Below are 26,676 nucleotides of genomic sequence, written 5' to 3'. Positions count from 1 at the left end.
AGGGCAAAGTTTGCCTATGCCTGATCTACTGCAATCCAAACGTCTGCCTAGGCTGAACAGTTTTTGCCCATTTGAAGAGGAGCGTCAGTGTTGGCTTCAGACCTCAGGGTCTCAGATTTCAGTGGTACCCTGTGGAACACCAAAATTTGACACCCTTGTCTCTTGCACTCCATTTTAAATCAGTGTCATGGCTCCCTCAGCGGCACCCCTGAGGCTTGATGCCCAGTGCAACCAAACCGGTCACGCTCCCCGAAATCTGTCTCTGGTTCCTCAGCTGAGGAAGCGATGCAGAATCCATGGCCTTCTATATTTCTTCAGCTGCAACTCCCATCAGCACCAACCAGCACTCTAAAGCCACCCCAATGAACTTCGTAGCTGACTGCGGATTTGAAACCTCGACTCTCCAGTCCTAGTTTAGCACTTTATCCACTACAGAACATGCCACGTCCAAGCAGGAGTTGGTGAATGCAGTTCAAACACCATTCTGAGGGCTCATTTTAGAAGTTTGCAACCAGGCACAAGATTTAACTTGTGTCTGTAGCTTTAGTAAGCAGCTTCTTCTGTTTTGGAGCTGCTGTGTGTCTTTCCAGCTCAACACATTTTTCGGGAATGAATTTGATCTGTTAAAAACAAAGTTTTGTCTTCCCCCATTTGTTGTCATGGGGAATCTAAAAATGACCGTAACTTCACAGAATTTGATTCAATTTGCAGGCATAGGAGGGACTCCATAGTGAATTAAGGCTGCCAACCAAAGGCAGATACATCCATATATTTTATTGTTAATCAGTTGGGGTGCTTCATGGGAGTGATTCATGAGGCAACGAAGGTTCAGCATAAAATGGACCTTCACTGGGAGAAAGGTGATAATAAACATCCACTCAGCTGTGCAATCTCTTTCTGACTCCCCACCCCATGCCAACTGCTTAAATCTTCACACTGCTTGACTTCTGCAGGATTCACCATGTTTGCACTGCATGGTAAGCACACAATGGAGTTTGATTTGAAAAAAAGAGGGGGAATTGTTTTGTTTCTCCACAAGTCCACAGTTGTTCCTTTTTTGATAGTTGCACTCCATTTATTATAGACAGCAGAGTTGCTCATTGAGTTAAGCCATCCAGGAACCAGATGGTTCCTATCAGTTGAGATGAAGAAAAATGAAGAGCTATTCTTGAGAAAACCTGACATCAACAAGTCTCAGAAACGATGCCAAGCAACAAACTTAGGCCGAGATTTGGATGGCTCAAAGTGCCAACACTACAAGGCTTGGTGATGGCAGAAAGTGGGAAAACAGAACTCAAACAGGGCAATCCAGACTCAAGAACTCTTTTAAAATAATTTTTGGAGACTGGAAGCCCTATTTTTAGTCTATCAAGACTTTCAATGAAATTTTACACGGCAATTTTACATGAAAAGCTATCTTGGGTGGGGAAGGTCAGATACAGCATGTTATCCAATTAACACATCCCATCAATGCAAGGATTTACACTTGCACAATCAAATTTCACCCCTCTCCTCCCCCTGCACACCTCCTAAATCTGTTCTGTCAGTTTCCCCAGTGCAGATTTGGGGAGGGGTAAAGTTATGATGTGCAATCATAAATCTTTGCACTGATGGGACACATTCATTTCCTGCTGCAAAGAGACAAATAACATAGGAAATTGCCTTAACATGAGTCAAATTGTTGGTCCATCTAGCTCACTATAGCCTATGGTGACAGGTGGCAGATCTCCAGGCTTTCAAGCAAGTTTAGCAAAGGGTACCGCACTCCTCAAGATGGCCATCCTACAGGAGTGCTCCTATTTGATGTAAGTCATAGGATTCTCCTGCTGGAATGACCCAGTGTATACTTCTGGGAGGCAGGAGGCCAGAAGTCAATGGTTGTACCCAGTGCCTATGTCAAACACCTCTAACATCTGGAATCAATAAAGCTGTGGCCTTATGTGACCTCCCAAAGCATTGTGTTCTGTCTGGTGTATTGCTCTGGATGCTTCTTGGCTTGAAACTAAATGTGTGGACTAACTCCATAGGAAAAATTGGGGTTGGGTCACATGTTTGTCCCATTGACATAAATGGAACTTTAAGTGAGTCATGAAAAACTTGTCCTGCTGATTTGAATGGAGCTAAACAGTGACAAACGTCCTTTGGATCCAGCAAGTTGTATTTGGAGGTGTGAAGTATATGCAAGTTCTCTTACTGTATCTCTCACTCCTGTAAGTCAACACTTGATACTGCAGTCATCAAGTGATGAACTTCAATGTAGTGAACCAATCTTGAACCTTTTACTTTGTCTAGTGCTTCTTGAGACCCTCATCCAACAGCTAGGAGAGGAGGCCACCAGAAATATCTGCTTTTGCTTGACTAGAATACAAACAATCCAGTCTTCTCTGATTCATACATTTATTAAATTTGTATTACACCCTTCTTCCCAAAGAAGCCCAGGATGGCAAACATCAAAATGTTAAAACAATACCATTTAAATAAGATAAAACACACTAAAAACTTTTTAAAAAGCAATTAGAAACCATCTAAAAACATTTCATGTGTCTGAAAATATCTTAAAATGTTTGGAGTCCTTACTCCCAAATTATGGGGATGTTACTGTGCTTGGTACAGACCATCCGCACTAAGGAACTTGGATGGATGTGGAGGTGCAAACATTCACAGCTGGATGCTATCCAGATGTCTTATTTATATCACACACTAGATTTTATCAGATCTGTTATGCTTCGTTTTGGAATAATTTACATGTAGATAGGCCTTGCAGTAAAAATCAGGAGTTGGCAGGACAAGTTGTACCCAGTTCCCAACTGTGTTGTTAGCTGTGTTAAAAAAGGGGGGAGTTCAATCATTTTGTTTCGCTATCCAAATCCACAATTGTTCAGGTTTGACTGTTGCACTAACGTTTATTAACTCATACAACTGAGTTGCTCTGATAGTTCAGCTGCTCAGAACCAGATGGTTTCTATCAGGAGAGTGACCTTAAAAATTGGGAGTGGGGATTATGATTCAGGAGGTGATTGCATGCTCCACCCCCATCCCTACACACAACCACAACCTTACTTTCATAGCCACAGCCTCTGCTTACAGAACAGTTGGGTCGTGCTCCCCAATGCAAGAGTCAGCCTAAGACACCCAGCTGTAGAATGCATACTCCAGTTTTAATGATTCTGGTGCCTTTGTGCATGCTTTATCAATGAACTGCCACATTCTCTCGAGTGCCAGGAAATTCTCTGCTTATACCCTTCCAATTTTTTGTCTCATGACATATATATTTGCCAGCAGCCTTTTGGCAAGAAACAACTCAGCGGATACTGCGTTAGTTGTCTCTGTGCTACACAACTGCATGACAGCTGTCTAGTTACTACACTGACACTTGTCAATGCTTTGAAATGAGATGAATGAATGTGTTTCTTGCCCTACCCCACAAAAGATTCCTCCCATCCCTGCAGCCATCTTCCGATTCCCATGCCCCAATGGCATAGTGGCTGGTTCCCATTGGCAATGTTTACTGAACTGTTTTTTCAGCAGAAGGGTGGTGACTGGTAAGCCCAGCACACCAGAACATTTGTGGGTAACAAGGACAGTCATCTGGGAGCTAGGAGTGGGGTGGGAATTCCTGCAATCCACTTTTTGCCATAAACCACTCTGTCACTCCCAAACTTGCTTGCTGGTAGGATTAGATATTTCCCCAGACTTTGCAACAAAAAGTGTACACAAAAATATGAAATTTCCTTAAACGATGCATGGTTAATCTATCTATCCCACTTTTCTGGGATGTCCAATGAAACAAAGTACCAAAAAAATTGCCTAAAACATAATGAAAACTAGCAATATATCCAAACCTACAATTGAAAGAACAAAATCAATCCAGAAGCCAGGAGCTAAGATAAAATGTTAATTTTTATTTTATTTTATTTTTAAAAATATTCCAGCCTGGATGGAATCATTCTTGTTTTGCATGCTTGTTGGCGAAGGTTTTATTATCACTCTGCTAAGATGTACACTTTGAAACAAATGCTTGGATTTATATAAACGGAAAAAGCAAATATCCAAAATATGTAAACAATGCGGCATTATTTGAGTGGTTTGGGTTTCAAGACAATTATAGTAAGTATGCAGATCTGGTTTTGATGGGCCATGCAGAAGACGTTGGTAAAGTGCTAAATGTGCAAGTAATTATGAACTTGGCACAGTAGCACTATTTATACTTTAAACTGTACATTTGCTGCTTTGGGGGAGGATGTTTACTTAACCAGAATCTATTAAACATGCTGAAGAGTATCACTGGGGAAGACGGAAAAAAAAGCTGTAGCCCGAAACATCTTTCATTGATGAAACACAGAGTCAGTCAGTCATCACAAATGGTAAAGAAAGGCAGACACAAGTTGGCAGAATACGGGAGACCCTTAGGTGTCTTTTATCTCCTTTTTAAAAAATCTGCGCTGAAGTGTTTGGTGACAGTGAAAAGGGCTCGTGGGGCCGGCGGCTTGAGTCTTTCACTGGGTTACATACTTTGCAGTCATGGAAACATGGGAAGCTGCTATCTGCTGAACTAGGCCCATTGGTCCATTGAGCTTAGTGTTGTCTGCACTGACGGGCAACAAGTCTTCAAGCAGGGAACATTCCCAAACTTTCTTCTGCATGGAAAGCAAATGCTCTCCCACTGAGGTACGCCCTTTCTCTTGTTTTATATCACTGCCTCAAGAAACAACGTTGAAAGGAGGGGAGGGGGGAAAGAAATGGGCATTGGTGGGCTACCTCCCCCAACTATATATGCTTTCATCACAGTCATCTCCCATTTTCTCTTTGAAAAAGTGCCAGCGTTATCCCTCTGTTGCAATTTCTTTCTCACTAGCTGGTGTTTAGGCCACCCAGCCCAAAGATTTGCTGAGTGGATAGCCTGCATACAGATTTTTTTTTTAAGGTGTGTAAACCTAGGAGACCATACTATTTGGAGTGATTAAACCATACAGATACCATATTTTCTGTTTGTTGGGTTTCAGTGCAATACAACACCAAAATGTTACACTTTCAGGCACCTAACATCAGTACAATATTTGACTGACTGACTGACTGACTGACTGATTGATTGATTGATTGATCAACATGTATTGATCAACACTTCACTTGCCAGAAAGCCTCTAAGCAGTTTACAAAGAACAGGCTAAAATAATCATTAAAAAAAACAACCAATACAGTGGTACCTCGGGTTACAGATGCTTCAGGTTACAGACTCCGCTAACCCAAAAATAGTACCTCGGGTTAAGAACTTTGCTTCAGGATGAGAACAGAAATTGTGCAGTGGCAGCGGGAGGCCCCATTAGCTAAAGTGGTACCTCAGGTTAAGAACAGTTTCAGGTTAAGAACGGAGCTCCAGAACAAATTAAGTTCTTAACCAGAGGTACCACTGTAAAAGCAAACATTGCAAACGAATTGGCATGCTTTTCGCCAAAATATTAATATAATCAGCAATTTAAAAGCAATTATATAAAGCTACATGTCAAAAAATTATGTGGGGGTGTTATTTGGGGGTGGGGATAGGAAATGCAGATTAATGCTGAAATGGGATAGACTGGACTACGAAAATGGCACAGAGCAGAAGTAAACTGATCCATCCAACCTTCCTCAAATTCTGTAAACTCTTAGTTGATGTTTCCCCACTCAGTTCCCATTCTCAGACATGAGAGTGGGGAGTGATTTAAAGCAGTTTCTCTCACCACATTAAAAAGTTGATACTTTTAACATGGCTCACTAATGATTATTCATCAATGCATATTTGCATAAATGCAAGTCAGATGTGTCTGAGCTCTCATATAATGCTTCACTAAAAAAAAGTGAAGTTGAACTATGTTTGATTTGCAGATATGAACAAAAATATGATCTCTTTTAAGGGGTAGAATTTTCTCACACAATGCAGAAGAATCTTCTATATATTCAGAAGATTATAATGAGTTAGGGTTGAAAGAGTATTATTTTGAATAAAGAATGTGAAGTGTTAAATGCATAACATCCCTCTGGAAGAAATATATATTTAGCTTAACTTTTAATTGGAGGGGCTAGATTCTATTAACAATTCTTTACATGTGCATCTTATGGATTTTATTACTACTTACGCCAATTCTCATATTCCACAGAGAGTCTCACAGACCCACAGTATGCTTTAAAGTGTTGAAGAAGATTTCCAAGCTTTTGCAAAAGCTACTTTACACTCACAAGTGATCAGAAGAAGAAATCAGGAACGGAGTTATCAATTGCATGAAATGATGTCCTACGGCAATGCACCAGCCATAAGATTTATCATGTGTATCTGTTGCACTGGGAAGCAACTTGAACTGTTTCAGATCCATCTTTCCAATCTGACCTGTTGTTCAGGACCTAATAAAATCTAACCCTCACCAAATATAAAGGGAAATCTACAAAAAGCTAAATTCCCCCCTTTTTTCATAGAAGTGTGTGGAATTTGCAGGCAAAGGAGTCCCTCCAGAGTGGCTTAACCTTGCCAAACTGTGGAGAGATCTATCTGGGGTATGGGGGGGAGCTTTAATGTTTAAAACCAACCTTCTATGTTGGTCCTGTTTGGCAATCCCCTGGTTTTTAGAGGCAGAATATCTCCCTTCCAGTCTACTCCCAAGATTTACTGAGGTACTATATGTAACTGGTGAGTAGCTACTGTCAGTATACTCTACAGCTGGTCATTTTGTTGCACTCTTTGGTCAGCACTGAGAGAAGATAAATAAAACGAAAGTCATTTGTAATGGAAAATATTACAAACCGTTTAATTTTAGCAAGTGATGATTTGCTGCCCTATATAATTAGTTTTCCCTTCATTCTCTGACCTAAATATTATGCTCTTTTGTTGTATCCATGAAACCACACATCCTGCATTTAAATCCTACAAGACCCATTAAAAATGGTGTAGCATAACTATTGTATGAAAATGAGCCAAGTAAGAGAAAGGTTGAGTGCAGCGGAGTGGGTTATTAAATCCTTGCTCTGGTCAGTCTTCTTCCATTGCAAATTTGTGCAGCCAGAAATCTGCCAGAAAGGAAAGCAGCTATCTTGTGCCCATGTTATGGTTCTGTTTCTGGAAATGTTTCCCAAACAAGCGGTTGTTGTTGTTTTGGACACATGCAAAATTCTAACTGGACGCAACCTTTTTTGTTATCACAGATGCCCCCTTTTACATCACCATCACCATTGTCATCACATATAATGGTTGTCACTATGTAAAACTATGTTACACCAAGGGAGGAATTCAATGTAGCACCAGGCAGATCGTTCCATCAGTGCAAGCATTTCTGCTTGCACTGATAGAATGATCGGCCCTCTCCTCCACCCTGTTCTGGGGGTTCACCCAACCCCACAGACAAAAACTGGGGAGGCACAGAGGGAGTGGGGAGCCCTGTTGGGCTAGTGGAAGTCTTTGTGTGGGCTTCTGCTGGTGGGCTTCATTCTTTGAATCCCACTCAATACGTTTATTCATATGGTTGTTTTCTGATGTACAAAATCACTGGCAGCACATTCTGTAGAGAATAAATGTGTTACTTCTTTCCTATTCTGCCTGCCACTAATGGATTGTACTGTATTCCTTTATTCTGGGTCAGACTGTCTTCAGGGGGTGATACCATGGATTCAAAGTGAAAATTGCCTTCAGATCCAGTCCCAGGTGTACATACAACACCGGAAACACTTGAACAAAATGACCTCTCTGATCCTCTCATTACCCTCTGAGGGCTCCAGCCGTACAATGACTGTCACTGAAACAACACCTGAGCTCTAGTTGTATGGAGTCTTCAACCTGAGCCCTGTAGGGAGCTGTCCAGGGTACCACCGAAGGGTTGCCTTGCCTCCAGGCTGCTGAAGCCCTGACTCAGAACAAAATGGAGTGGCCTATTGATGTACACAGGAATGCATGCTGTTGACACCACACTTGGGAGAATGCCCAGCAGAGTTGTAGACCAGTGACACAATCAGCCTGCACTGAGCAGTACAAAGCACAATCTGCCTGATTGGTACAGAGGTAGACTGCCCTAACTTCCAACTTTAACAAGTGACAGCCTCTTAAAATAACAGTGACCCACTTTTGCTCTTCCTCTTTTATTCACTCCTCAGCCTCAACAGCTGAGCTGTGCATCATCTGCTCCATATAAACTGCTGCTGTGTATACGCTCAAAATAGTATTTAAAGTAAAACCTTTCATTTTCTTATAGCTGCTCCCTTGCTACAGCGTTAAAGCATTTTTAATGTAATCTGGTTTGGGGTTTTTTATCAGCCTCATGAGTGGAAAACCTTTAGATGTTGTTGGACTCCATCAGTGGTCAGGGACAATGAGAGTTGGAGTCTAGTAACATCTGGAGGGCCACATGTCTCCCATCTTTGGCCTACCTGATTAACTGGCAAAGTTCATGTTCGCTTGTAGAATATTTCCATTGTAACTCACTGCTTCTTGTCTCTGAATTGGTTTATGTATCCTAGCTCCAAGATGTGCTCTGCTCCTTCAGAACTAATGGCAAATCATCAGCTTCTGAACACAAGATCTACTGTCTGCTGGTTGACAATTTTACTATTATCCCTCACTGTTTTGCTGGGTTTTGACCTCTTGTGTTTTATTAGCTTAGATCTTAAAGTAGCAGGCTATGATGGCATTCACTCCAAAACATACCTGTAGTGACTGCCAGAACAGTCCCCCACCATCCCCTTTCTCCAGAAAATCCTGGCAAAATCAAAGAGCAAATGCATATAGCATGCCAAGAGTTCAGGTTTTACAGTTCTTCTTTGCTACTGTTTGTCATTTCTCTTCAGATATATACAAAGTGCTATTTAACCACTGAAAACAACAAGAGGGAATAGGAGTACAAACTTGCTGAATTAACAGTTGTAAATATGATGCAACGCAATACTTAAGTGACTGAATTCAGTAATTATACCTGCATACGGATCCCAGGAAAGAGAGGGGAGCTATATTTGTAACTGAGAACTGGGCTGGCTACAGGGCAAAATTACCCATTTTGCTAGAAACTCTTCAGATGTAAGATCTAAGCAAAGCGGGAATCATGACCAGGAAGAAAGTATCTGGAGTGCTATGCAAAGTTAGGAAACTGTGTCTGATTTCAACGCTGCTTGCTAAATTACGAGTTTTGTATTATTTATTGCGCATAGGTCTAACCATGCTTCAGCGTGGAAGAGTACTATTCCAATATTCCTCTTTCCCCTCTAGTTATTCCTCTCTCAAGCAGTGCTCCGTCTCCCTGTTCTGGCTTTGGGCTTAGCCGCGCAGCCTGCATTCGCTCTATAGGACACACACATATTTCCCCTTAATTTTTGGAGGGAAAAAGTGCATCCTATAGAGCGAAAAATATGGTACATCAGGAAAGGGCATGACAGGAAGGGTTAAGTAAGTCATGTTAGGTCACCTTTGAGACTTTTTAAATACAAAATGACTGACAAATGTAATAATATAATGATAATGATTTTAAAAACCTCTTCTCCCACACCAGCACATCCACAATTTTCAAAATCATCCCTGAGGAGCTGCTAATGAATAACAACAACAAAAACGCTGCATGAGATCCTCATCACAGCTTTCCTTTATTTTGTCTAGTTTAGCCCTAGGGCTTACTCTAAAAATGTTGGCATTTCATCTATGACTAACAGGAAATATGGCGCTGAACTCTCAATTCAGTAATGTGGGAAACATTCAAAACTGGAACCCACTTTAAAGCAAGACCCCAAAGCCCTGCTTTTATAGCATGGTGACACATTCTTCACACACCAGCCACAAATTCTGGTCCTCCAGGTGCTTGACAATTCCATCTCTGCAGTTTATGGTAATCAGGAAGAAAAACTTGGAGGCTTAAAACTCCACTAATGGGTCACCATTAGAGATGGACACATCAGGCTATCTCTGGTGGATGTCAATTTCATTCATTCAAAAGTCATATGTATATACATTCATAAGGATTATTTGGATTAATACAGATGCCGTCATGCAAATCTGTTATGACACAAGTCCATTCCATCCTGTTTCTGCATTAATCTGTGCATATATAGAGATATATAGGAAATCATATTTAAATATATATGTATTTTATCACAATGTACACGGTTCTAAACATATTGTATCCTAAAACATGACTTTTGTAATGCATTTTGATTTATTAATCATTTTTGAGTCGGGAACATTATTTTTGAAAGGAAAGGAGACATATAAAATCAGAATGTTAAGTAGGGTCCACCCCACACACCAGTCTGGCCCACACAGTAGTCCACATCTAGATAAGATGTCAGCTTGCACAGAAATTCACAAAGCTGAATTCTTCAAGTATCCTTTGGTACCATGCTAGTGTGTGTATGTGGGCGGGTGCTCTTCTGAGGTTGGAGTATCACAGCTTACACAGGCCTGCAAAACCTGTGGTAGATGCCTGATTTCTATCATGATTTGGGATCTCTTCACATTAACAGGCCAGATTTTCACAAGCTGATTTCATACTGAGAGGGTAGAGTGAGATGATGTTAGTGTGAGCCAGCTACATTCATGAGGATAACCACAGGGACCTTCCTGATCACAGCTGCCATTTTGCAAAGTGACATGGTCAAGAAATGCCTATGACTGCCCACCTACTACTTTGATATACACATGCGAAGAATGGACAAAACAGAAGAATGGACAAAACAAATGTGTATTGACAGATTCCCAAAGCAAAACTAAGACACACACACACACAGAGAGAGAGAGAGAGAGAGAGAGAGAGAGAGTCAATGACTTCTTTAGATTCAACAGCTCCCTCCACATACCTAAATAACATCTGTTTTAAGCAACCAGCAAGATCAATTGATGTTTTCATCTTGGACAATCCCACATCAAGTTGCAAGTGGAGGGTTTCATGTCTGAAGGCTCCCTTTTGCATAAAACTCCCTGAGAACAGGCCTAAATGGCAAGTCAGAGAAAAGGCTTCGGTCTAGCCTTCTTCCTATAAACAGGGTTTTATCAGGTGAGGAAGTGGCCAGCCACCCTGGACGTGAAGCTGTGCATTCGATGAAAGGCTTCAGCCATCATTCTGCTAACTACATAGACTGACTGAAATGCTACGATGAGAATGCCAATGCCCATCTCTATTTTAATTATTCCAACTGTAATGCAGGCACAATACAGAACATCTGTAAGGCAGAACCACTGGCTTTTAACTTTGAAGAAAAGAGTTCAGCCCTAAAACCCTACACTGCTCATTAATGTAGTGAAAAGAGGACCTTTAATTGTATGTCTCCTCTGTGTTAGCCAAATTTACTGTCAGTCTGTACAGGACCAGCCAAGTAGACTCCTTTTAATGTCTGCACATTGGACTGTTCAGCACTGGAGACTGCAAGGCGTGAACCAGGACTGTGGTAAGGCATTTCAGAGACCAGACCTTGAATACATGTTCTCTAATATGGTGCCCCTGCTTTTAGGGACCTGTTTTAGAACAGGCAGGAGGTTCTATTAGGGCTGTGCACCAGATTCAGTTGAGGCCAAGGTGAATCAGGTCATGTAGGGCTTCTACTAGGTTGGGTGGAAGCAGCCCTAGACCATTTCTGGTGGGCCCTGCAAAGTGATCCAGGGCTGTTAGGGGGTGGTGAGTTGGACAGGGGGGGCAAAGAAAGTGGTTTGAGCATGCCTGTTTCCAACAGGGGAACACACAAACAATGAAACTGAGCAGAACTGATTCAGTTCTGCAGGCTGCAGGAATCTGCTTCTCCAGCATATTCCCCACAGGGAATTCACTGGGGAAGCAGATCCCAGCAGAATATCACATTATGATAGGGCATGATCATAAAGCCAAATCTGAGTAAGGTCAATGCTTCCTAACCTTGTGAGTTATATATTTAAAAATGTCAGCCAGCAGCCTAGACCTCCTGCAGAATTATCACAAACACCGTGCCCACAAAGAAATGGCAGTAGTGGGGAGAGATCAACTGCTACATTATTTCAGTGAACTTTCTTCACACACAGAAACCCAAGCTGAGAAAGGTTCAGAGGAAGATTTTTTTTTTTTGTCTAGTTTAAGATGATAAAAGTTCTCTCAGCAGTCTTTGATAGGTGATACCTCTTTCAGATCTGCTTATTTATCACATGTTCCTGCCGAAGGGGGAATGATTATGTGTGAAACAACCCAAAGTGTTTTGTTTTGTTCTTCAGTTGCGGGCATTTGTAACATGTACATAACAAAAAAAAATGATGCCGAAAACTTTTCAGCTTAATGGGATAACCTTTAAAAAGTCCAAATGAAAAATGTGTAGTGCTCCCCCCCCCCATTTTTCCTTTTTGTAATGAGCTTTTAACTTTTCCCAGAGGTGATTAAGCAAAGAGTAACGGGACCCTTTCTTCCAACTAAATTACATCAAGTTTTTTTTTTAGTATTTATGAATCACTTGGACAAGGCTTTGAGTCTGATCTATGCAAAAGGTGCAAAAACTCTATTTTATCTGTCAGTACTTTTAATCATAGCAGAGAGGGATTTCATTCCTAATAAATTACACGGCTTATTGTGAAGCCTTTTTTACCTAGGGATCCATTAGCCACGCCATCCCCTGGACCTCGGAGGGAACAAAAGTACCAGGAAAGCAAAATCTTCTTTGGAGAAAAAGAGTTTATTGAGATCTGAGCACAGAGTCAAGGTCTGTACTCAGAGACAGCCTGCTAGTTAGTTCCTAGAAATACTGGCTGTAAAGCAAGACACTTCAGCAGACTTTCTTATACCCCCAGACTTCCCCAATCGGCTAGCAAATATTGCTTGCTTAACACATTTTATTGCTTGCTAAACATTCCTGTCTTTCTGCTAAGCCAAGCACTCCCTCCCACCTCCTTGTACACGTGTCTTCTTTTGCTAGCTAAGCATTCCCTTCGTATCTCTTCTTATTCTTGCATTACTAAGCAGAAGTAAAGTAGGAAACATCTTGCTAGTGGTTTTCTCGGTTAACAGCAGTTTTCTGGCTAGGCAGGAAGCGACCTTCTGACCTGTAGCTAGCATCAGCAGTTTCAAGTAGCTGGTTAGGCAGAAAACGACCTCCTGACCTGTCTGATTTAGACTTTTGCAAGCAACTGCAATTTTGGGCTGTTTTGACCATCCTAGCAGAGTGCAGGAATTTACTATGTGTAGATAATATTAATGATTAACCGTTCCCCTCTCCCTTCACTCCCTCCTCTTCTTCTGAACAACCTAATACTTAGGTTCGTTCTGGGGTATGGGCCTATACTCCCTCATCACAGCGATGACTGTGGGTCCTAGCTTCCGTGACAGGAGTCTTTGCATCATTTGCTGCAAGCATTGCAATAAGCAGGGTATACAGAAGCAGAAAAGCAATAGAAGCATTATTGGGCCTATTCTCCCCACAAATACGATACCGTTCATGCCAACAGAAATACGAGAGCATCCATACGACAAGGGCGGTACATATCACTCCTACCCACCAAACCCAATATCTCCATGGTTCCTCCCACCAATATTCAGGGGGTGTGCTCATTGTTGAAGAGCCCACTGATATTTGTGCCCGACTACCTGTTGAGCCTCAAGGATGAGAGCCCACCGGTGAGCTGATGCTCCCACTATGTGGGTCAATTTTTCTATTAGCCCTGTTGGGTGGATTGAACTCTCGTGCTGCCTCCCTAGTGACCAGAGCATATGGAAGCTGAAATCCTGGGGTGGCAATTCTTACTGGCACTTGTTTAGTAATTTCAATGCACACCTGGCTAAGGCTCCCACCCCTGCGGTACTTGCATTAAGATAGGTTCCGTCTCATCAATCGCCTGCATTAAGATTAGAACCTGGTCCGCTAGATCAGGTTGGTACAGTGCTCTACCCCCCGGATAACAGTTGACTACCCTCCCACAGCAGCAAGAGCAGTCCAGAACTCGATAGATTTCGAACGTCTCTGCAACTTCCCGTATGAGCACTATCCACATGTGCTGGACAGTGGTGTGGAAGAGGAGCCACAACGGGGTAGTGGGATGTCTTAATATGGTAACCTCATCAAACCCCAGTTGCCAATAGCCAAGGAGCACGCCATCTCTTACCACCGGCAAGACGAACCAGTCGTAGCAGAGGCCAGCAGGCCAATAGGGTTGGTATGGTTCGGTAGGGTCAGGGCAATAAGACATAGAGCAAGTCAATAAAGAAAATAAGAGAGAAAAGAGAAAGTCTTTGTAACTGTCCTTGTGATGATTAGTCGCAGGATCTCGTTGCCCGTGGCCTAACGCTTTTTCCTGGTAGCGTCAGACACAAGGTGATGATCAACTTCAGAGGGTCAGCGGGATTTCTTTTGCAAGTCCAGACACCCTTCTTCAGATGCGTGTGATGTACCCAGGGGATCACCTCGACTACTTTCACTGCAGTTGGGGATGAGGGGGTCGCCAGACGCTGTCACTCAGAGGGACTGGTGAACCGGCTCAGCGAGACTGCCACGGGACTGCAGGTGTACGCTTGAGGGAATACCTGGAAAGAGAGCAAACACACACAACAAACACAGGGATTGCACTTGTTCTTGGGTGATGTGATCTCCCATCTGCCCAAACCGGCGGGGATGCCTCGGACGAAAGGGGTTGGCCTGCCATATAGAAGTTCAAAGGGCGATAGTTCTCAGTCTCTTGGTTGGCGCACAGGGCACATTTTGGGATATAGAATATTCTCCCAAGGTGCGCCTTAGCAGCTGGGCCTCCCAAATGGGTGGGCTCGTGGTAATTCTTTACAATTGTGCTGGCCAGATGTTGGGGCACAAAAACACGGCTGTCCGGTCCTTCCTGGAACGTTGCTCCTTCTTGGCTGGTCCACTGCTGTTCATCAAGGGTGTAACGTGGTTCCACATCGTCTGGAGTGAGTTCTGGTACCAATATCAAAAGTCCTGGTGGTGCCTCTAAATTGGCTGGAGAACAAATGTCTACGTTGGGGGCGCTGCCTGCGGGCGCCCCTCCCATCCAATTCTTCACCGTGCATAGAGATATCAGCAAGGCGGTCGTCACTGGAGGGGATCTTCAGGATGCTGAGACACAGTCCAATCTGAAGCAGCTTTCTTATGTGGTGGACCCAAGGGGTGGTGCCAGCGACCTTCACAGCTGTGGGTGTGGAGAGCAGATGGGCCCTTCCAGCACGGCGGCAGTGGTGCCTGGGACCGGTCTCATCCACACCACGTCACCTGGCTCAAACTGGTCATGCAAGAAGTTCGGGCCTGGGTTGAGAGAGAAAATCTCGAGAGAGAGACTGTACATAATTGTTCAATTCCACATCTTGAGCAGGGATAGGTGAAAGCATGCACACATAAGGAACCGGTCTCCCAAACATCACTTCAAAAGGGTGACAAGTGAATACGTTTCAATGGGAGGCTACAGACTCTAAGCAAAGGCAAGGGCAACATGGACACCCAATTAGACCCTGTTTCTTGCGTCAGCTTGGATAGCTGATTCTTTAAAGTCCTGTTCATTCTCTCTACCTTTCCAGAACTCTGGGGTCTATAAGCAGTATGCAGCTTCCAGTTGATCTGGAGCGCTTTTGCCAGTCCCTGTAGGACTGCATGAACAAATGCTGGTCCATTGTCAGATCCTATGGACCTTGGCAATCCATAGCGAGGGATGATTTCCCTAAGCAGGCACCTGGTTACTTCAAATGCCTTTTCAGTCTTTGTTGGCCATGCTTCGGCCCTCCGGTGTAGGTGCACACTGCCACCAGCAGGTAGCGGTGTAGTCCACAACGGGGTAATTCAGTAAAGTCCACGACAAGATCTTCCATAGGTGCCGTTCTACTGTGCTGAATCCCTGGGGGAGCCAGTTCTTGGGCTGCTTCCTTGGCCACTCTGTCTGCCAATCGGTTTCCTCTGGCCACTTCTCCTGGTCCAGTCTTGTGTCCATAACAATGGATAACTGCCACTGCATCGGGCTCCCATACAGCATCCAGAAGGTTCAATAAAGCTTGTGGGTGGGCCACCTGGCTTCCTCTGGAGGTAAGCAAACCTCTTTCTTTCCATAAGGCTCCATGGGCATGTAAAGTCAGGAATGCATACTTAGAATCTGTATAAATGTTTATCTTCTGTCCCTTTGCCAGGCTCAGGGCTCTGGTGACTTGGAATTTTTAACGCGGATGTAGTAGTAGCATCTGACATTTCCTCATTTTAGCCTGGGAGAGGAAATAGGTGCCTTTCGGCAGATGGCACGCTGATTCTTTCCTAAGCGGCCTCGCCCTCCTCTTCTTCTAACGGTGGACCTCCCGTCTTCAGGGCCATCAACTTCTTTGCCTGGTACTTCTTTTTCTTCTGGGTCTCTTTTCCTCTCTGATTATAAGTGGTTTGGGCTATTTTCTAACATCCATTTCAGGGTGTGGCCCATCTGGATTTTTCGGCAAATATCGGGCGCTGCCTGGGCTACAAAAGCAGTTTTTATGATAGGGGCATTGGCAGCCTCATCTGGGTCCACAGGAGTATACTGGCGGTAGGCTTCCTTCAGCCTCTTTAAGTAGGCTCCAGGGGCCTCCTCTGTTCCTTGTACTATTTCTCTGGCCTCCACGAAGTTGGTGAGTTTTCTGGCTGCCCTCCTCATGCCATTTAAGACATTCTGGCAATAAATGGTGAGAGTATTTTGCCCTTCAGTGATCTGATAATCCCAATTCAGTGTATTTTCAGGATATCCTGCTGCAACAGCTTGATCTCCTGCCCCCTGCGCTCTCATGTGTGCTCGGACTTCAGCATGAATTTGCCTAGCCTCTTCTGTAGTTAGCAGGGCATCCATCAAATATTACACATCATAAAAAGTGGGGTTGTATGTTTTAAAAAAATTCCCTCAAACAGCTTAATGATTTTGGCAGGGTTTTCCTCAAATGAAGGGTTTTTGGTTCCTCCAATTACAAACATCTGCACTAGAGAAGGGACATGTTGAACTGTATGAGTTCTATTGGGCACCACCCCATCAGGTCCCGCGGGGGCCAGAGGGTCATACACTCTATGGAGAGGCATCACTCTGGCCGCGCCCTTCTCCTGTGCTTTATGTGCCCTATGGAGGGTCACTCTTTTCACTGCTTTCCCCACTCTTTTGTCCACGGGATTGGGGCTGGGCCATCTGTTCCCTGTGGCGGGGGTGGTGCCAGGGCTGTTGCCGGGGCATAAGGCGGTGGGGGCATTAAAACTTTATCTTCTTCCTTCTCTGAATCCTGGAGGACTGGGGGGTTGTCCTCCTGTTTTCCTGACTGAGCAGATACTGCTGCCTGAGACCTTTTGGCAGCATGACTTCAGCCAGGAGGGGGGGGTTCTTTTCCATATTGGTCTTCCATGTGGAAATGTAGGGGATTTGATCAGGGTGGACATTCAAAATGTTCTGATATAATGGATTAATGAGTTGCAAATCAAGGGTCCCAGTGGACGGCCAATTTGTTATTTTGGGGTGGGCCAATCTAATTTACACAATGTCCTCGTCCTCCCCTCTCATTAGCTTGAATCCCCAAAAGCATTTCAAAGGGGTACTTTTACTTTGGCCAGAACCCATTTCTTCCAGATCCTTCGCTACTATTCACAGTAAAAATTCTCTCACACTTCACACACAACAGACCTACAATTGCTCGGCCAAGGGGACACTAAGCCCTGGCCCACACTTGACAATTCAGTCACTGGAGTATCTTGACATGCAACATACAACATACAAAACACACCAATATAATTTCAACATGTAACACACTAAACACACCAAAATAACTTCAGCATGCAATACACAAAACACACCAAAATAACTTCAGCACGCAATACACAAAACACACCAAAATAACTTAATTTCAACATGTCACATGCTACAGTTTGTCAGAAAATGCACAACCCTACAATCGCTCGGCCAAGGGGACACTAAGCCTTGGCCCTCATTCAACAATTCATCCACTGGAGTATCTGACACACAACATGTCAACAAAACACTCAATTCCCTCTGCCCCATTCCCTTTCCCAAACCTTTACCAATTCCTTTCCTGGTGGCATTCTTACTGCCGGGCACTCTACTGCCAACTACCAGGTGAGGCTGATCAGGCCTCTGGCCCTTTCCCTCGGGCCCCTAGCCCTTTCCCTCGGGCCCCTAGCCCTTTCCTTCGGGCTTACCTTTCTCCGCTGCGGACCTGTCCCCTCGGCGCCGTTCTGTCCTCTTGTTCTCCCTCAACTAGATGTCTCCGCTCCAGGACGGTGTGGCAATCTCCCCCTACAAACTGGCAGGGTGTGCACCGGAAATGCGAACGCCGATTGGAGCTGTTCACCTTGGTTGAGCCTGGCCCTCCGGTCCGTATTTGGGGAGGGGGCTGATCCCGGACGAGCCCCCAAAGAAATGAAGCCTTTTTTACCTAGGGATCCATTAGCCACGCCATCCCCTGGACCTCGGAGGGAACAAAAGTACCAGGAAAGCAAAATCTTCTTTGGAGAAAAAGAGTTTATTGAGATCTGAGCACAGAGTCAAGGTCTGTACTCAGAGACAGCCTGCTAGTTAGTTCCTAGAAATACTGGCTGTAAAGCAAGACACTTCAGCAGACTTTCTTATACCCCCAGACTTCCCCAATCGGCTAGCAAATATTGCTTGCTTAACACATTTTATTGCTTGCTAAACATTCCTGTCTTTCTGCTAAGCCAAGCACTCCCTCCCACCTCCTTGTACACGTGTCTTCTTTTGCTAGCTAAGCATTCCCTTCGTATCTCTTCTTATTCTTGCATTACTAAGCAGAAGTAAAGTAGGAAACATCTTGCTAGTGGTTTTCTCGGTTAACAGCAGTTTTCTGGCTAGGCAGGAAGCGACCTTCTGACCTGTAGCTAGCATCAGCAGTTTCAAGTAGCTGGTTAGGCAGAAAACGACCTCCTGACCTGTCTGATTTAGACTTTTGCAAGCAACTGCAATTTTGGGCTGTTTTGACCATCCTAGCAGAGTGCAGGAATTTACTATGTGTAGATAATATTAATGATTAACCGTTCCCCTCTCCCTTCAATTGTACAAAGCGTGTTCTCACTAGCAGAGAGCACGTGTTGCGGTTGGGGAACAGACCACCATCATGACTAGGCAAATTTGTTGGGAACCCAAGCCTGTAAAGGGTTAAATGGGTTGCTGGGGATTTTTGAGTGTTGCCAATTCGGAGGAGGGGTCAGAGTCTATAAGTAGAGGAGATAGACGAAAGGACATCCTCTTGGCCGTTTTGCATCGGATCACATGGAGCACTGGGACAATCTTCTCATTGTCTGGTTACATTTCTTTATTTCTTATTTCCCCCTTTCTTTTTAATCCTCTCTAGTCCCTTAAATAATTTAATTCCCCCTTTTTCCTGTCCGATTTCCCACCCCATCCCTTACCCTGCCCTGTGGGAAGATTCTCCCTGTATCCGTGGCTTGCCTTTCCCAATAGGGAGAGAACCCCCGTTAGGGGCTTTCTTTTGCAAAAGGTTTCCCCCATTTCTCTCGTTGAAATTGTGGGGCTAGTCAGGGCTGTTCCCAGCTTAGCTGGAATCACTTTCGTTTATAGTATCCCCGTAGGTTGGCTTTAATTTGAGTGTGTGCAGCGCTGTTGGCCAAATTTTAAGCTAGCCTTGGGTGGGAGCACTAATTTGGTTTCCTTTAATATTGCTATGAGACTAAGATTCTCAAGAGCAGATACAGGGAGGCCTATTCGGCCTGCACATTAACTTCTAAGCCTAAGTGCTACAGGTAGCAGTTAATTGTTAAGTCTCTGTCACGTGACTCATTCTTGCTATAGGAATGTATCTGCTTGCAGGCCCAGTTGCTCCTAATGTATATCTGAGGCAGACAGAGGGCCCCAGAGGCTCTCTGTGCCTCCAAGGACTATGAGTACTCTGCATATGCTCTTGAACTATGCCATTTCTGAACAAGTTTATTTTCTTTAAGTTTGTTTTGCCCTGATAGTGGCAACTGCCATTTTAGAGACGAGCCATTGTGGCTTAGTGGCAAAAGTGTAAGACTAGGACCTGGGAGACAGGGTTCATATCCCCCTCTTAGCCATTGTTATAACAAAACAAAACTAACTGCTCCTTTTAGGTTATTCTGTTGCTGGGTAGTTCTGCCCATTTGTGATAAAAGAACTTTGGGTTTCTTGAAGGGGTGCTTCCCTGTAAAAGGGCAAGCAGGGGTACCTGGACAAGCGGTGGGCTACCTCAACTCTCCTATTTCACTGGAAACATTTATGCCTGGCCTAGCAGGTGTTCCTAGGGCTTTGCCCCAGAATTCGATGGCCTGGAAGCATCTCCAGCCTGAATAGTGTCCCCATGTGGTCTATAAGCAATGGTTTCCCTGGGTCAGTCATAGTGCCGGTAATGCCTAGGTTGCAGGATTGGTCCCTGTATGGGACAGCTGCATGCTCCCATACTGGTCTACCTGGACACTTAGGTCCTTTTGGTGGTTACCTCACTGCCAGGGATGTAATGGGCGCCACACTTGCAATATGCAAGTGGGAGAAAGCCCCTTTGCGTGCCCGCATTGCAGTTTGCTCTGTGCGTTGCAGGACACGGTGCTGCACGGGCTGCAATTGCATTGCATTGCATGAGAGATTTGCAGTTGCATTGCACAAAGGGTGTGTTTGCATTTGCACGGAGTGTATTGTTGCATTGCACGGAATGTGTTGTTGCATTGCACGGAGTGTGTTGTTGCATTGTACAGAAGGTGGGGTTGCATTGCACGGAGTGTGTGCGCGTGTGTGCATTGCACGGAGTGTGTAGTTGCATTGCACGGAATGTGTGTGCTTTGCATGGAGGGTATAGTTGCATTGCACAGAGTCTGTTTTTGCATTGCAAGGAGTGTGTGTGCATTGCACAGAGTGTGTAGTTTCATTGCATGGAGTGTAGTTTCATTGAACGGAGTGCGTAGTTGCATTGCACGGAGGGTTTGTGTGTGCATTGCACGGAGTGTGCATTTGCATTGCACAGAGCGTGTTTTTTGCATTGCACAGAGTGTGTAGTTGCATTGAACGGAGTCTGTAGTTGCATTGCACGGAGGGTTTGGGTATGCATTGCACAGAGTGTATAGTTGCATTGCACAGAGCGTGTTTTTTGCATTGCACAGAGTGTGTAGTTGCATTGCACAGAGTGCGTGTTGGAAAAGGAAGCTGGCTCGGCAGTAACTTTGTCAGGACTTCTTTAGGGGTTCTGGCCAGCGTCGGCCCTGTAAATTTACATATCATGATGGCAGCACTAGATGCCCCTGCCCAAGTGGGGGGCTGGAAGCTGGCAAGCAATAGCTCAATACCTTTTGCCCATATTCCCATTTTATTTAGGGATCCAGTGGGATATCGTTGCTAAAACAAACCACTTGCCTATGGAGAAGCTGTCTGCCTTGAAGGAAGTTATTTTGTAATACTTCCTCTGTAGCAAGTGATGGTTCATCAGATCCGTTCTTGCTGGGTCACTTAATTAATCTTCCCACTAGGCCACGCTGCCTGCGGCCTGAGGTCCCCTTACCTTTGTGTATGCCTACCAAGTGTGGTGAAGGCAGATATCAGGCGATGGTAGCAATTCCTGAATGTATGAAATAGTAGTTCGCCATGGCAGGATACCTTGAACCCGCACAAGGATTTTCAGGTTTATGCTGGTGCTGCTGGATCTTTGCCCTTTGGTTTTATTTCAAGGGCTGCTGGTGTGCAAAGCTATGGCCTCAAGCCCGGTGTGATGAGGCAATCATGTGACATAACTTTTCTTGAGTTTTTCCCCATTGTAGTAGCAATTCACATGTGGCCCAAGGAGTTCAGTGGCCATCGGATCTGCTTTTGGTCTGATAACCAGGTAGTGGTGAGCGTTTTGGCAAAACAGTCCTCATGCTCCAGCAGATTCTCCGCCCCTCCGCTCACGCTTTCGAGCTGCGCCGCTTAAGGTTTAATATTGTGCTTTCTACTCTCCAAATTACGGGATCCTCTAATGGTGTTGCTGGCACTCTATCCCATTTTCAGAGGAAGCGCTTCAGATCCTGGGCTCCAGACTCAGCTGTTGCCAGACTTTTCCAGACCACCTGTGGCATTGTGACAACAATTAGCATTTATAGAGAGCAGCAGCTTCCATTTCCTCTTCTGCTTTTAGCTCTTATGGGATGGCCTGGATGGATTTCTTAGCCTTAAGCTGGCAGTCCTTGGCCATTCAGATGAATTGGCCCCCATCCTCTGAGCAGATCCTGCAGTATTTGGTCCACCTGCTGCAGATTGGGCGTGCTGTTATAACTATCAGAATTCAGTCCGCTGCAATGTCTGTTACACTGAAGCTTTAATTTTCAGAGACCCTTATAAAATTTGTAGTGCGTAGGGCCTTGGAAGGTTGAATAGGCTCCAACCTCATAGGACAGCGGGCAGGAAGTTGGTCAATTTCACCTATGCAGTATCTGCAACAAGTTAAAACTTGTCTGCTGGTTAAAGATCAAGGCGAGATTCCTTTCAGTAGTCCATTGCATTTTCGCACTGAGGGTTGGAGAAATGGTTGTTGGTGCCAGCACGGGGATGAGAGTCTGGAGGCTTATTGCTTCAGGACTTTTCCTTATCCTTTGGAGCTTGTCATTAGAGTCGGGAACTCAAAAACAGACTTAGTGGGCAGGAGTGCCACAATCAGGGTTCCCGCCACAGGTGAGGAAGGCCCTTGCCCGGTTATGGATAACAGAATATTTGGCTTTCATTCCCTGGGGGCTGGCCCGCTCCTAGTGCATGAAAATGGGTTCCCATTAGCCAGGCATCAATGTGCTTACGTCGTGCACCAGTTATTACGGCCTGCGGCTTGCTTACCGCTGAACACACCTCATTCCTTCCGAATAGGACTGCTGCAAAGGCTGCACACTGGGGGCCTTGTCAGTAGACAGGATTGTGAATACGGGTCTTTGGAAGTCTGACGCTGACAAGGGTTATATCAGGAAGTGTCACAATGATGTCTGTGCTGATGCTTGTCTGTTATCTCCTTTTTTTTTTTTTTTTTTTCTTTTCCTTCATAGGAGCAGCTGTGCACATTTGGGTCACAGCATCGTACACTAGGCTGGCAAGCATGTTGACGAGTTTGGACTGGGGCGCCATCTCAGTCTTCCTGCCCATGTGAACATTTACTGGATGTCCTGATGGAGAATGCTTTGGCAGGAGATCCTTCCTTTGGTGTGGTCGAGTGTGACCTGTGCAGGTCCTTCCGCAGTGCTGGTGGTACAGCTGGGCGAGAATGTTTGCTGTCTTCCTCCAGCATAAGTTTGCATTCCTGCATGCAAGAGGACTTGGATTGAGTTGATGGCAGCTCTCCCTGGACTCAAAATAATTTAAGGCATTGGTTCAAGGTGGTCTGGAGGGGGGGGTTGGAGCACCTGTCCCCTCCAATGCGCAAAGATATTCCATTAAGGGAATCCAAGGATTCACTATGTTTTTGTCAACCCCTTTCGAGGGGTAGGGCTACGCAAGAGTCCCTGGGAGCATTTGGGGGTGAGCTTGAGTCTGATCCTGTTTCATTGCTCCCCCACGCTGTTTATTTGTACTGGCGACATGGTGGGGCCCAGTCCTCAGTGCTGCCCTGTTAAGGTCAGGTGCAGCTAGTCGGGAACCAATGCTTAGACAAACTACCACTGAGCAGGCCAGGAAGCATGTTAATAAGGCGATGGACAATAGAATAAAATAAATAAAGTAAATAAAATATCAAATAAATAAAATAGGTCCTTGCTTTAGGTGGTTCTGTAATATTGCACCCTGCTATTTTTCTTCAAGACTGTTCCCCTCTTTAGGGCAGATGGGGTGCATCTTTCCCCTAAGGGGAACGACACCTGGCGGGATGCAATTGCCTTGGGATTCTTTGCTCCCCCACAATGTTGCTGGTACTGTCGATATGGTGGGGCCCAGTCGTCAGTGCTGCTCTGCTGAGGTCAGGTGCAGCTAGTCGTGAACCAATGCCTAGATAAACTACCACCGAGAAGGCCGGAAAGTGTGTTACTAAGGCAGTGGATATAAAATACAGGTTGTTGGAAATCGAATGCATTCAAAGGTTATGTTCATTAACATTATTGGTGTCTTACAATTTTGCTTGTTTTATCTTATCCCTGCTACGGGGGAAGCAGGCCCTTGCCCTGTAAAAGATCTTAATAAATACCTGGCGGTATGCGCCCCAGGGGATGGGCCTCTGCTATGGCATAAGAATGGTTTGCCCCTGTCAAGACACCAGTTTGCAAAGGTGATGCGTAAGGCGATTCTGGCTTGTGGCGGCACAGCCCAAGATTTCGCCCCCCATTCTTTTAGGATAGGGGCTGCCACGACAGCAGCCCACTGGGGCTTGTCAGCTGCCAGAATAAAGGATTTGGGTCGCTGGAAATCAAATGCGTTCAAAGGTTATGTTCGCTGACAATTGGTGTCTTACACTGCTTTTATTTTATACTTTTATTAGGTTTAGCGGTTGTCCGCATTTGGATGGTGGGACACAGTATCGTCCATTGGGTTGGCGTCGCAGCACGGCAATCTGGATGGGGTCCAGATCTCGGCCTTCCTCCACACATTCGGTTGTCTTGGCTGTCCAGACGAGGAATGCGCTGGTCAGAGTTCCTGCCAAGTATCCAGAGGCAGTTGCTCCTGGAGGGGCCGCCAGCTGCTATGGTGGTGCAGCTGAGCGAGAATGACCTGGTGACCATGGACTGTTTGTCACTACGTGCTGCAATTCTGGGTGACCTGGAGACGCTGCGGGCAATGGTGCCAACAGCGAGAATCTTTTGGTCAAAGCTTTTGCAACGCTGCGTTTGGAGGGGCAGTCGTTGCTCGGCCGCCACTGAAAGGGCCAGAAGATGCGTCAATGCTGCAGTGGTCAAAAAGGCTTTGGAGCTGGGTGGTGATGTGATTTCCCACCCCGAGATTTCTTTTCAGAGGCCATCCTTTTCAGAGCTGATGGCGTGCACCTTTCTGCTTCAGGGAATGAGGCTTGGATTGGTGCGGTGGTGACCAAGCTGAGGTCTTGGTTGGGGCTGTGAGTGGTTTGGCGGTGAGCTGAGGCTCCATGGCGGTTAGGCATTGGTTAAATTGGTGCTTGGAGGGGTAAGGTGCCTATCCCTCCAAATGATGCGAAAGGGAATTCCGTTAAAGGAATCCAGGGGCTTGCCATTCTTTCGTCCTTGTCCGTGGTGCCGGGCTTGGGCCGTGCAAGCCCCACCGGAACATGAGGGTGAGAGGTGATGGTCTGTGTCCCAGCCTCATTTTCTCACCCAATACTTGTTTCCCACGCTGGCTTCCGAGGTGCCCGGAAGGGACCAGCTCTGTCCTCTGGCTTCCGGTGGTGTCCGGAAGGGACCAGCTCTGCCCTTGGGGGCAAGGACAGATAGTCATAACCAATGCCTAAGCAACCACTCACATTTTCTGTATTTTAATAAAGTTGTGGCCAAAAAATATGCCAAAAACCTTAAACAAAAATTAACGTGTGATGTGTGAATTTTTGGGGGGTGGTACTGTGGAACTCAACACGCAAAGCGTGTTCTCACTAGCAGAGAGCACGTGTTGCGGTTGGGGAACAGACCACCATCATGACTAGGCAAATTTGTTGGGAACCCAAGCCTGTAAAGGGTTAAATGGGTTGCTGGGGATTTTTGAGTGTTGCCAATTCGGAGGAGGGGTCAGAGTCTATAAGTAGAGGAGATAGACGAAAGGACATCCTCTTGGCCGTTTTGCATCGGATCACCCGCCCCCCCTCCCTTCTATAGGGTGGTTCTTGGGTTCAATTGACCTTGCTATGCCTGTCATGGGGTCGTTCGCCTTTGAGCGGGGGCCTGGTAGGAATTTTGCCATTTGGCTGATTGGCTGTTGCCATTTGGTTTTTGCCTACTGCGTAGCAAATCGTCACAACTTGTAAGGTTGGCGGTTAGGCATTGGTTAAATTGGTGCTTGGAGGGGTAAGGTGCCTATCCCTCCAAATGATGCGAAAGGGAATTCCGTTAAAGGAATCCAGGGGCTTGCCATTCTTTCGTCCTTGTCCGTGGTGCCGGGCTTGGGCCGTGCAAGCCCCACCGGAACATGAGGGTGAGAGGTGATGGTCTGTGTCCCAGCCTCATTTTCTCACCCAATACTTGTTTCCCACGCTGGCTTCCGAGGTGCCCGGAAGGGACCAGCTCTGTCCTCTGGCTTCCGGTGGTGTCCGGAAGGGACCAGCTCTGCCCTTGGGGGCAAGGACAGATAGTCATAACCAATGCCTAAGCAACCACTCACATTTTCTGTATTTTAATAAAGTTGTGGCCAAAAAATATGCCAAAAACCTTAAACAAAAATTAACGTGTGATGTGTGAATTTTTGGGGGGTGGTACTGTGGAACTCAACACGCAACATTGTCAACAGGTTTCATTTTTCACTCGGTTTTAGAGTCCGACAAGATGAATGTCCCTGGGTATTACTCTATAAGCATTCAGCAGAAAAGCAAATGCAAAGAGCAAATGGTTTTCATGCTGGACCAATTTGATACTTAATAAGAAAGAGAGGAAGGTTTTTTCACAGGGTACATGGTTTTAATTCAAGGAATCTGCATATTATCATGACCCCATCAGCTAATTTCTCCGTACCTGTTTAAAAGAAGAGTCCCGAGGCTTTGGATTCTGTTGTCCATGTGGAAGGCACTCACAGACACACTGCATCATGGGTATTGTGGTAGATGGCCCATGTTTGACCAGGAGGCGTGGCTATTTTCATCCACGTGCGATCAACTTCCCAACGTAAGGACGTAGAAAATAAGAGCTGCC

At 45.3% G+C, this 26,676-nt stretch overlaps 1 protein-coding gene and 1 long non-coding RNA gene across 2 annotated transcripts in view; both read right to left on the bottom strand.

Annotated features, from left to right (window-relative positions):
* ANGPT1 (angiopoietin 1) overlaps nt 1-26,676 on the bottom strand; it is a 152,553-nt gene that overhangs the window by 102,001 nt on the left and 23,876 nt on the right. The gene's annotated exons all lie outside the window — the stretch shown is intronic.
* Nucleotides 12,606-18,951, bottom strand: LOC309374893. Its single transcript, XR_014170753.1, has 2 exons — nt 18,091-18,951; nt 12,606-14,465 (listed from the first exon to the last, which is right to left on the bottom strand). It is a non-coding gene; the product is annotated as an uncharacterized lncRNA (long non-coding RNA).

This window comes from Podarcis melisellensis, assembly GCF_964234715.1.
Source record: "Podarcis melisellensis genome assembly, chromosome: 7".
NCBI lineage: Eukaryota > Metazoa > Chordata > Lepidosauria > Squamata > Lacertidae > Podarcis > Podarcis melisellensis.
Note: the sequence above shows the minus strand (reverse complement) of the source record. Positions and strands in the feature narration are given on the sequence as shown.